Source organism: Pleurodeles waltl, chromosome 4_1 (assembly GCF_031143425.1).
Source record: "Pleurodeles waltl isolate 20211129_DDA chromosome 4_1, aPleWal1.hap1.20221129, whole genome shotgun sequence".
In the NCBI taxonomy this organism is placed as follows: Eukaryota; Metazoa; Chordata; class Amphibia; order Caudata; family Salamandridae; genus Pleurodeles; species Pleurodeles waltl.
The window spans coordinates 807,802,265-807,815,033 of record NC_090442.1 but is presented as its reverse complement, the minus strand read 5'-3'; the positions used below and the strand labels follow the sequence as shown (position 1 = coordinate 807,815,033).

The window sequence follows — 12,769 nt, the reverse complement described above, 5'->3', positions numbered from 1 at the left end:
TTGTCTTGAGGTGACTCACCCAAGTCTTTTCCGGGATGTTTGAGTTGTTGATCGGGTTCCCTCACATATTTAGATCATTGATAATACCCCAGAATTCCCTGGATTTTTTTCCTTTTGCGGCATGTATTTTTTTTTTTTTTTTTTTTTAGCCAAAAGGAGCTAGGTTTTTTTGGCCTTCTCTTTACTTATTTGTCTTTTGCCTTCTTTCTTTGAATTTTTCAGTTCGTCCCAGAGTAGCAGATTGCCTGGGCAGGCCTTCAGAAGTCTTGCAAGCTTCCTTTGAGCTTTTTCTAGGCGTTGGACTTGTTTTGAAAGGTGGGCCGAAGGGACTCAACGAATTGGCCGTGATGGGTTGTGATGAGAATGTTGGTCCAGTATTTTCACTCGGAAGTCCTCCCAGACATCCATTATGTGTTCTTGGTTTTTAAGGCTCTCGAACGTCTGCAATTTTACAGATAAAGATAAGGCTCCTATTGTGGCAGATGACCAGCGTAGTGTCTTCAAGCTCGTTGCCTCGATTTGCTCCATTTGTGCCTGGGTAGGTTCATGGACAGGTAAGGAGGAACTTATGGTCAGTATTTGATACGAATGGTCACTGGAGGTGGTGTATTTTCTTTGAAATTGCTGTACCAAAGGGATGAAAGGTAATGTGACTAGGTGTTTTGCTTTCACTAATGACCAAGCTGAAAACAATCTATGGAATGCACTTCTTAGTTTAAAGAAGACATTTATTATTACTTCACCACAAGGTTCCTGAGAGAGGAGATTAGTAGGTTGGAGGCACACGTTTAAAAATTGTCACAGCAATGAAAGGAAAATATATCAAAGTTATTCTCAATTGCAATGTACACAGCAAATATATGTGATTATATTATAGCATAACTTCAAAGCAAAGAATAAAAGTCAAAATTCATCACCATAGGGCCTATCACTGCTCTTCATCTTTCTCATGCCTGCAAGTTGATGACTCCTGTTCAACTGCGAGAAAGAGATTTTCCACCCGTACGGGACAGGTCAGGCAGCTGACATCCACTCCTGACTGAAGTCTCGTAAAATTCCCCTCGCTGCTGCCCAGGGACACCTTTTATCCCTTCCCCCTAATATTCAAAACATGCTGGCTATTGTAGGTCAGAGTTTGAAGAAACAAGCGTTGAAGGTTGGCCAAGTCTTCATGGCCTGTTCCTCCCAAGGCTGACTAGAAAAAAACACAAAATATGCGCTTCCTTATCATGATTAGTGTTCGGTGAGAGAATCTACAAAAAACACAGCTTGTTTTACCATGTGTAAAAACACAGCTTATCTGCAATGTCTAACGCCACGATAAAGCCAATAGGCAGCTAAACTGAATACAAAATGTCTAATGCCATGTTAAAGCCAATAGGCAGCTAAACTGAATACAAAATGTAATGTGCTACTGGTGAACATTGAACAACTAATATGCACAGTGGTGAAACCCAGTCAGTGATCAAACATACTTATTTTCACTACACTAGGGTGTAGTCTAGAATGGACCATGAATTGGGCCGTAGAAGGTGTGGCTTGGGGGGTGGGAGAGGAGTCACCAGTGAATCTCCCGTTTAGTACCCATAGTTTGAGGTATTCCAGTGATGTCACCAACTGTGCTCCCTGCTGATCACGACGAGTAAAGGTCGATAACACCCGAGTCAGGACGTTCCAGTAGGAGTTGTCAGCACTTAGTATTTCGTCTGCCTCTTGAGCCTTAAATATATTCGATTTAAAGTCTCCTGTCAAAATGATGTCCCAATCAGGGTGGGTCTGGTGGTAGTACGTAATGATGATTGTTAGGCTTTTTATTGCAGCTCGTTTGCGAATGGAGCCGGGGTGTACGTAGGCGTTGACCAATAACACCAGAAGTCTATTGTAGGAGTTCCAGTTGCAGAGTTTGAGCACTTGGCAGTCTTTGTCTTCATGTGGCAGCTCTCCTATATACATTTTCAGGGTTAGTGAGAGGTAAACTGCTAGACCCCCACTTGGTCTTCCGTGCAGCTTGTGCTTAACAGTGTTTTTTTGAAACAACGTGAAACCCGATAGTGGGAAGACCTATTGTGACCAGGTTTCCTGAAGTGCGATTATATCCATGTTATGCTAGGCTTTTGGTGGAGAGCCTGTTTCCAACAATGATTGGGTACCTGCTATATTCCAGGTTAGCAGTCTTAGGTGCTTCTGGTCTGGACTTGCCCGTGATGGGTGTAATTCTCATGCAAGGCGAGGGGCACTGAGGGCTATGGGCAGCCGCTCCCAACTGGCTTCGGTGAGTGGATTTTGGGTTTGAGTCGGATGGTTTCTTTGATTACCGAAAGGCGTGGGAGAGACTCTTAGGGTCCCCCTCAAGACCGTTGTTGGTAGTTCGTCTGCTACCATGGGAGCGCTAGTGCTCAGAAGCGGATACAGGTATCTGACCGGTTCCGGCCTTAATACGGAAATCCCCCAGGTCTCAAAGCGCAAAGCAAACATCAGGATGTGATCTGCTGTTTCCCAAGTTGTTAGTATGGCTTCTGATCACTTGTTGTCTTTAGATGGTTGGAATTCTACAGTTGTTAGTTCTGCAGAGGAAAATATGTTGAGCTCTGGGATTACTTCTAGGGGCCTCATAATGTTCCCTCTATTCAGGATGTCGTGGTTCTCCTGAGAGGTTTAAAGTGGTTGTAACAGCAGCTTGAGGGGGAGTTCGTCTTGCATTGATGGCTGTGATTGTCTTGATGATGCATTATGTGCAAGTACCGTGCTTGATATTCTGTAGCACGCCTGATAGGACAGACTGCTGCAGTCCGGTGTGCTTGTGTCTTTGTCTGCCTTCTTTGAGACTACATTGATGGGTTGTTTAGCAAAAATGGGGTAATCTTTTTTACATGTCCGGTCGTTATGGTCAGATTGCTTCTTCCTGGCTTTCCTTAAGCTTTTTCTTTGTCTTTTCGTTAATTTTGGGTGGTCAGTTTCATTGCTGGTCCAAATTAGCCTTTCCGGTACTGTGTTGTTAAGGGATGGCTCAGAGGCGGGGTTGGTCTAAGCTGTGGGTAATTAAGAGTCTCAGATCAGCTCGTGTTGGCTGAGGTTCACATCCAGTTTTTGGGTGGGGCTTGCAGTAGGCAGTGTGAGTGTTATTTCCTGATTTCTGGCGGGCTGGTGCGATATTAATTTACTTGACGGAATGTCTGGAAGTACAATTAGTTTATTGATGACTGGGCCGCAGGCACATTACTCTCAGTTCTGTGTGGGGCCTGCTTGTGATTTCACTATTAGAGATGTGAGGGTTTCCATTTTTTGGTTTATTCCCGCAATTTGCTCAGCAATTAAGTTCATAATGTCGATCTGTGTGTTCAGTTCGTCCAACTGGAAATTTTAGACTTCGATAGATGATTACAGGGCTGTGAGTAGACAGTCCCACCACAACGGGATGGTTGGCTCTTGATTGACTACGTAATCAAGTGCTCGTGTTGGGTCTTTTCCTGTTGTTTGGATGTACTTCTGCAGAGGGGAAGAGGTTTGCTGAAGGACTGGTAGGCCCACGTCGTTACCATCCTGCCTAGCTGTGCCCTACTTTGGGTGGTAGACTGTGGGGGTCCTTATGTCGGGGGATGACGGTGTGGCCCTGGGCAGAGGCGTTTCCAGCATGTTATCCCTTTTGGTTGCGCCCAAGGATGACTGGATCATCTTAATTTTGCATGCGCTGTGAGATTGGAGCACCGGTTTATGGGTAATGTCAGATGGTGCCAGACTTCCTTGGTGGTTTGGGGAATGAACTTCCTCAATATGAACAGTTTTGACTTCTAATGCCTGTAGTAATTCATCGTTGTTTGAAAGGGAGAGAGAGCGGGCCCAAAGTTCGTCTGTGTGCAGGCTGTGCACAGGCTGCTTTGCTGGGTTCGCCACTGGAGGCCTGATTAATACGGAGGCCTGTGCCGGACCACGGATTGAGGAGAGTACATAAAGATTGTCATTTGTCATTGTGAAGGACTGGTGGATTTGAGCTACAGTTTGAGTTTTTGCAAAGACAGAGGTGCTGTGATTGGGTGGTGTGAAGTTTTGATCTTGCTTGGTGCTAGTAGGTTTGTAGGTTTCAACGGAGACATTAACGTTTGATGTGAGGCACATACACAACTTGTTTCTAGTGCAGTGCTCCTCTTGATTTGAATAATCGGACTGGGAAGGGCAGAGGCATCATCTGAGATTGTGACAAGGTTGTAGGTGTTGTCCAAGGAGGAGTCATTGTCATCTGAGAGCTGCTGGACAAAGTTCCGGTGAAGATTTCTACAGTCTTCTTTTTTTTTATTTATTTTTTTTTTTTTTTTTATAGAAGTCAAAAATCTGCAGCGGGAGGAAACTGCAAGCTGTAGCCAATGATGGCTTTATGATGCCTTAAACCCCTTCTGTGAAGGGCTGCTGAACAGGATTTGCTGCTGAGAAGAAGAACGTAGCAGAATCTTTAGTGAAGTCAGGCCAACCGGTGATGCACCTTGGGTGGATAGACAAACAGGTAGGTCTCAGTCTCCTCTGGGTTCTCACAGCACTTTTTTAGCCAGATATTTTCTAAGTCCACCGTTTTGGAATTTGACTAGCAGGGCACCTTCAGCACCACTTTCAATGATCCAGACAGGGGTGTTGCTCCAGGGGGGGTGTGGGGGGTGGGTATTTGGGGCAATATACCCCCTAAAAATGTATTCTGTAGTGCATAGTTGAGTACAAGTGTTTTCAGTCTGTTAATGCAAAGTGTCTTTCATCTGAGATTTTTACATGCTCACACTGTCAAAAACACACACCACACACACACACAGGCTCTCTCTTGTCTGTGTTTTTAAGGTCTTAAAAATTTTGATTATCACAAAAAATATTGTGTTTTAAGTACCCCTACTGTTAGAAATTGGCTCTAGTTGCCAGAGGTATGCACCCTGTCCAAGGAGGGACCAAGGTCCTAGTCAGGGTAAGTCACAACCCAATCAAAATTATCGTGTGCTCACCTTCTGGTAGCTTGGCACAGAGTAGGCAGGCTTAACTCAGAAGGCAATGTGTAAAGTATTTGTTGCAATAAATCATGCAGTAACACAGTGAAAACACTACAAAATGTGCTCCATGCCAGTTTAGAAAAATCTGCATTTATCTGATTAAAATAAAAATGACAACAATCTAATATGCACAAGTCGAGATATAACTTTTTAAAGGTTTAAATGATTCTCGATACTTAAGAATAAGTGGCTATATCCTTATAACACATAGTACCAGGGATGCGTCAAAAATAACGATGCCCGGGGACCGGAGAGGAGGAGATGCATTGGAAAAATAAGGTGCCTCATCCGGTTGTCCTGGCACAGCACAGATGATGAGTCATTTCTTTCCATGCTGCAAGGTGATGCATCAATTCACAGGAGTGCAGCCTTGGTTCCTCACTAGGATGCGAGGATACTTTGACGCCCAGGGATGATGCGTTGAAAATCCTTGACGGACTGCGTTATCCAGCCCATTTTGCCTTTTCTCAACCTTCTGAAAGACTACTGGTGTGCAAGCAACCATCTTGACCTACCTTTCTTTGTAAGAGCAGTGTGCACAACATGCTTTACTGCTCTGACTTCTAAAAAGGAGGAGCATTCCAAATCCTCTACTATTTGTTTTTTTGTTTTTTTTGCTACCAAAAATTGTAATCTGCTGCTGTACCAAAGAAAAACATGACCACATCCTGGACAATAGCTGCGTCTTGGCAATCAGGGGATTTGCCTTCCTTCTCTTCACGTGGGAGTGACCTCGTAACACAAAAGGCCTTGTTATGAGTAATTTTTGTAAGTGTATTCGAATTGTTAATGTACATACTGTAGCACATAATAAATGTATGGTCTATATTGTGCTGGTGGATTAGCCACTGTGTATGTATGAAATGTATTTGAGTTGACATCGAATGCAGGAAAATTGACCCACAAATAAAATAATAAGCAATAAGCTACAATATTGTGTATCGTGATCCATAGCCTTGGTAGAAAGTACTGATCATATTTGTCAAGCAAAGGCTAAACTGAACAAGAAGCATGTTCCCTGCTTTTCTAGAATAAAAGCAAACTGATAAAAATGTGTAAAAACCGTTTGCTAATAGCACTCACGCTAAAATGATTTGAGTGTGAATAAAAACATAAACTGTAAAACTAAGCTAAAACAGGGGTGACCAACCCAGGTCCTAAGGGTCCTCACAACAATGTAGTAATGCTGAATCAGACACTATCATGATACATATTAAATAGTATGTCATTATGCCAGTTAGCTAATTAGCTATCTTTTGTCTATTTTGTTGTACAACCTGGGAAGAGAGAACCTGCTGAACTGAATGTAACCCAGTCCAGTTCATGTGAAACCAACTGCTTCTCAGGTCAATAATCTATATTCCTTGGAAGTGTATGAGAATTGTTTGGTCAAATACCTTCAGACCATTCCTTACTGCCTTCCATTAGGTTATTTTTCTCCATGTTTCTGGTGTTTTACGTTTCTGTCAGGTTCATGAGAAAAGGACTGGAAATTAGTAAAGCCTGTGTAAGGAGAAGTAGTCTTTGATATGCTCCTGTTCAGGTGTTGCTCTTCAATGCGCCATATTCAGAGTTGGGCATTCTCTAGCTTGTCCTCATGGCTTGGGAGTGTTTCCCTCAGGCAGTGGGAAGCATAGAGTGCAAGCAGTGGTGGGCTTCTGGACTACCCAATGCACACATACTGTCAATATTGGACTTCTGATTCTTAGGATCATGAACTCCACAAATCTCTTGTGGAAGATGGAGCTTCGTATATAAAGTGTCTGATATAAGATGGTGTTATCTCGGCTTGAAATCATGTTAACATTACAATCCAAGATGAGGCAGAAGTTTCCTCTGAACTTGATTCCTGTTTTTAGCACATAAAATGCAGCACTTGAAAATGGTGGATGCAATACAAAGTATTTCATTCACGGATTTTTAATTCTCAGCAGCCCATCGCTATACATATTTCTCTGTTTTTTGTCAACAGATTGCGACCATTCCTTATGAAATTTCCCTTTTCAGTTGCCTAGTGTATCTTTGGCTATTTTTGTTGTTACTTTTCCTCTAAGCAGTTTTTTATCACGTTTCATCCTGATTAGCTGACTCTGTACCTTATACCCTGCTTTGCTCTTTTCTCCCAGCTGATGTCAGGGAGAGGTTGCTACCTCGCTGATTATCACAAACACAATCTATATCTTCAATCAGTATCTACACAAACTGTCCTAAGAGTTTTTTGTTCCCATGTGGGTTTTTATTCCTACCTTTAAACCTATAAAAGTGCCACCTCTCACATATATTATTCTGTGCCTTTGGCATCCTGGCTACTTGGAGGAGTTGCAAAGGAAACCGATACAGAAGCAATTCCCCTTTTTTTTTTTTTTTTTTTTTTTTTTTTGATGAAAGGACTCGCACCCACATTTTGTGGCATACTTCATCTGATCTTATCTCATCCTTGTAATATCGCTCCAGGATGGGCTCAACCTATTAAATGGTGATCGGGAAATCACAATTAGGGAGTTCAACAGATAGCAAGATCAAAAATGATCTAGAAATATCACCCTTCAATTACCAGGAAAAGGCCTGAATTTAGATTTACAAACATCATGGATCCTAAAAAGATATACCAACTGCAATTCTACAAATATAATATACTTGACAACAGGGATTAAATGATTAAATCCCCTGGACTATTTAAATAAAGCAGGGTAGAAAAGATTATCTCTCAATAAATATTCTTTTTCTAATCTATTTTTTTTTTAAAGCCTGTTTTTGTTATACATACCCCATTTGGTAAATTGACAAAGGGCAGAAACAAATAATATAATAAATTATACCCTTTCAATAGTTTAATAAGAAATGATATAAGATTGCTAACTCATTAGTTGTATAATGAGTGATTAATTGAGTACACCAAAATAATAGAGAAATATTGTTATGCCCTAATGTGATACATGGATAACTCAAGTAGAAGTAACACTATTTGAAGGCCGATGAGTGAGCCTACAAAAGAACTATGCGAAGATATTAAAGTTTTGAGTGGAAATTTATATCACACCCATCATGACATGTTTACTTCACTCGTATGCCGCCTGATACCAGGAAGGAAGGCTTGGCTCCTTAATAAAATCTGTGTTTCTGTCTTTCCCATCTATCTTAAGTGAGAAAGGAGGCACAAAGAGTGAAGCACCGGTCATTCTTTTATGAACTGAGCATGAAGAATAACCTTGCAGGGCGATTCCTCTAGAAAACTTTGGATCTTGCTATCTGCTCAATTCTCTACTTGTGATTTCAAGAGCTACATTTTAAAAAATTAGAAAGCCCATCCTGGACAGACATTAGGAGGATGACATAAGGCTCTATGATGAAACATGCCACAAAATGAGATTTATGGCCTCTATATCTAAGGAATGGGGTCCCCTCTGTAACTGAAATTCTGAGAATGTCTCTTTAGAAGGTTTGCAATACTATTTGTGTTGCAATAAATTCATGAGGAAGTTTACTTCTCTTTCCCTTTTTAATGTGTGAAATACTTGGAAGAGTCAACCTTTTTTTCAGACAGTGTTTTGCTCTGCTTCAGACTGAGAGGAACCAAAATACAAGGAATGCAAAGAATGCAGTACTCTGTCTGAGTAAAGCATTTATTAAGGCACTTCCCAAGTTCCATAAAGGAAAAGAATTACGTGAGCTTTTATTTCAAATGCAGCAACAGAAGTGCATCAGAGGCCACTATAGAGAGGTAGAAGCAAAAATCATATGGTGCAAATGCAAGCCTATAAATTCAGTGCAAATTCACGATGTGCAAGGGAGACCGTTCTACCAGTGGTTAGGGCATATCAAAGCATCAGACCCAAGACACAAAGATGAACATGAGTGGGGAGCTCAGGCCTAAGCACAGGATGGCTGTTGTGTTGAATGCATGGGGTCAATGCACATTCTCTATGGGCAAAGTGACTGTATCATGATCTTTCAGTAACTGAGTGTATCTTACATGATCAACTTCTGAGCTGATGGTTTGTACCATGGCTCCTACTCCGAGTTGGCTTGCTAAGGTGGTCCTGATATCTATTAATTTGTGCCATTTAATTGCTTGATTGTGGAGGTCATGCTTTGCCCTTTGGGCACTAGTTTATAGTTTTCTGGCAAGTTCTTATTTATAAGTTCATGAAAACTGGATGGCACAAGCATTTCTGGAGACTGGGGAGATTTTTCAGTTGTACATGATTGGCCAATGATTCAGGAGTGGATCTGAGTAGCCAGCACGTTGAATTTAGATTGCTATGTAGCCTTCCATTCCAATGTGCCTTTAGGGGAATGAGGCCAAATTTTAGATGCATTAGTTTTTGGTTTTGCTTCAACATGAGCGGGAGTCTAAAGTAATTTGGAGGATTTAGAGGATAGTACATTGTTCACACAATGTACTTGTGGGCTTTGTTAGTGAGATTGGCCGTGTCTTACACACTGGAAAGAACTTTAGCTTGCTTTTTATTAATTATACTAAATGCTTAGTTGGCAATCCCATTTTCCATATCTCTTTTTCTTTAAGCTTTATGAGAGTTGATTCAAAATAACTTCACCATGGCTATCATCTGCCATAGAAAACCTTTCAGCATTTTCACGTCTGTTTTTAGCTTTGTGCAATGCACTAAAATTCTAACACTCAGTGCTAAGTATTGTTTTAGTAAACTGAACTCCAGATATACCTAGGATTGTGTGATACATTCTCGTGGATGATTGTTAGAAATTTGGGTTTCTGGTTAGCAGAGTTATGCATCCTGTCCAAGCAGGAACCGCAATTCTAGTCAGGGTTAGTCAGATACACACCATAGTTTTAACCTGTTCTCACCCCATGGTAGCTTGGCTTAGAGCAGACAGGCTTAACTTGAGGGGCAATTTGTAAAGTATTTGTGCAACACACACATGAACACAGTTCAAACACCACAAAAAAATCCACACCAGTTTATAGTCGAGAATAAATGTAGTTGTAGTGCTTAGAAGCATAAAGCTCCAAATGGGGCCATCTGGTCATGCTAGATTGGGTCAAATCTGAAAAGTCAGGCTGCCTGTGATGTAGCACGGGTCAGATAAAGGGACTAGCCTTGGCTTGCTAAAACAGTGCCTTGGTTTGAAGCTGTGTCAACAACAAGATGCGAGGAACTTAGTAGGTGATGCGTTGGTATTGAAGCCCTTTGTGTGGGGTCAGGACGCAGCCTATTCAAGTTTGTGTCCGCTTCTATAACTGATCAGTCACACCTATGCTCCTTTTGTGTGTGGCTGCTAAGGGGAAATGCACAAAGTCCATATGCCATCCATCCCAGATGTGTATTGGAGACAGGCTACAGTCACACAGGGCTAAGAGCATGAAAATGCCAACTTTCTAAAACTGGGATTTTAAAAATCGTGACAATAAATTTAACTTTACCATTAAAAAGGATTTGTCCCTAAAGTTAAGCTACGAGTGGGGTAGGCCTCACAGTAGTGAAAAACAAATTTGTTCGTTTTTCACTGGCAGGACATGAAAAACGTAAAAGTATATGTCCTGCTCTTTTAGTTAAAGAGCACCCTGCCCTTATGGGCTACCTAGAGCCTACCTCAGGGGTGACTTATATGTAAAAAAAAAAAAAAAAAAAAAAAAAAAAGGTGGGGGGAGTTTTACACTTGGCAAGAGGTTTTAAATGCCAAGTCAAATGGCAAGCCTGAGGCATGTTTAAGGGCTACTTGAATGGATGGCACAAGCAATACTGCAGGCCCACTAGTAGCCTTTAACTTACAGACCAAGGGCACATGAAGTACACTGTATTAGGGAAGTAGAAATAAATTAAGTATGCCAATTGTGGATGTACTGATCAAACTATGTTATAGGGGAGAGAGTAGATGCACTTTAGCACTAGTCAGCAGTGGTGAAGTGCTTAGAGTCCTAAGGCCAATAAAAAGAAATCGGCAAACTATGAAGCAAGCAGGCAAAAGGTTTGGGAGAAGACCACCCTAAGGCTGACAGGTCTAACAATGATAAAGATAATGATGAATGCTACATTGAGTTCTATCAAGCCACTTAACAAGTTTCTTTTGGAATATTATTGTTCAGTAGGTAAGCTTTGGAATTAAATTGCAGCCTATGACTTTGAGTAAACAGTTGGTGTCAGGGCCAGGAAGGGTGTTCCAAAAGGTGGAAGAGGATGCTACTGAAAGCAGGAGCCTGTTTGAGTGCCTTGAGGTAGGGTGTTGTTCAATCTGCCTGACTCCTAGATATCTATAGGTTGATATCCATTCGATTTGTATCTTGCCTATTTGCCAGGCTCTGTTTTTGATAGTTTATTTGGAAAAGACAGTTATTTTGGACTACTCGTCATTTATTCTGGTGCTATTGATGATTTGGTATGAAATAATGCATCTAATAATCTTTGTAGGCCTAGGGACGTCTGTTTCAATACAGTTGTGTCCTCGGCATATTGTAGGGTGCTGATTATCTGCCCAGCAAGTTTCGGGGGATATCCGGATGTTGTTGTCTGTACTTTGTTGATGTCTGTTAGATATAAGTGATACACAATTTGGACTCGTACACATCTTGTTTTAAACCCTCATTTATGTAAATTTTGTCAGACATTACCCAGATATTCAAAAAACGTAATAGTGACTGTATATTTAGGGATAACATTGCTAGTTCATTGGAAAAGCATTCTTATTGCTAATAACTTTCACCCTGTTTGACAAATCTGCAAAATACTTTCCCAAAAAATGCATGTAAGATTTATGCTAAAAATATTTGTGCAAATTGGTTTAGTAGCAGGAAAGTAATTGGTGCAAAAAACAAATGGTTGCATTTACCCAAAATGTTGACCAAAAGGTAGCACTTAAGGTTAAAATCCTTTTCCGGTTCTGTAACAATCAGGGCATTCATACATTTACTGGTAACTTTATTTTGTATTTTATTTCAAATAGATGTGTAAGTTTGATCTGCAAGTCACAGTTTGAATGTTAATCTGACAAAAACGCTGGTTTTATAGCCCTAAGCAAATAGATCTGATTTAAAAGTTAGGCATGTAACCAGACTATGAAATGTAATTGACTGCAGATCTGAGTACACACAGAATTGGAGCATGACTCTCCTATTAATGGATGGGGCAGCCCTCATAGGGGTGTAAAATATTAATTTTGCTGCAAGAAATGTAAATCCAACTTTTGTGTTACAAACCATATCCACAAACTTACTGAAAAAGGATGGGATCAAGATGATGAGTAGGCCTAGGCAAAAATGTTAATTACGCCGGCATAATCTACTGTAATTTAAATAATTTTGCATTAGTCTTGTCATATGAGATTCTAAAAATTATGCCATGTCATGTAATTACACGCCACTTACAGTAACAATTTAGTACAAACACAGGGAAACCATGTAAAAGGAGAAGGGAAGGCCAGTGGCTTTTGTTTGAGGTACTTTTGTACATTTTTATTTTTTTATTTTTTGTGTGCGAAATTCATCCTGTTGTCCCTGGTGGCATTTCACGCTAAAATGCAGCAACAATGTCAGGTTTTCACTATGCATAAGTTTTAGGAAATTTCATATAACTGCAATTTTGTTCACCCCTAGTGAGAGACTGGTGAGTAATGGCTACTATGAGATAGTGGTTTAATAGTTTAGGTGCATTGGTGGTTTTAGAGCGAGTCTTGAAATAAATAATTTATAACCTACTCTTACTACTGGATCCTGGGCAGTAAACATTGGAGGTGTGTGAGTGGGGAGAAGCTGCAAATCAAAACATCAAATC

The 12,769-nt window shown here is 40.8% G+C and overlaps 1 protein-coding gene across 2 annotated transcripts in view; it reads left to right on the top strand.

Annotated features, from left to right (window-relative positions):
• The window catches only part of LOC138288186 (protein NEDD1-like), a 445,800-nt gene that overhangs the window by 7,057 nt on the left and 425,974 nt on the right, over positions 1-12,769 (top strand). The window contains exon 2 of one of the 2 annotated variants that reach the window (XM_069229527.1): positions 4,316-4,495. The exons of the other annotated variant lie outside the window; for it this stretch is intronic. The gene's annotated coding sequence lies outside the window, so the exon portion shown is untranslated. The remainder of the gene's footprint in view (positions 1-4,315; positions 4,496-12,769) is intronic. 2 annotated transcript variants of the gene reach the window in all.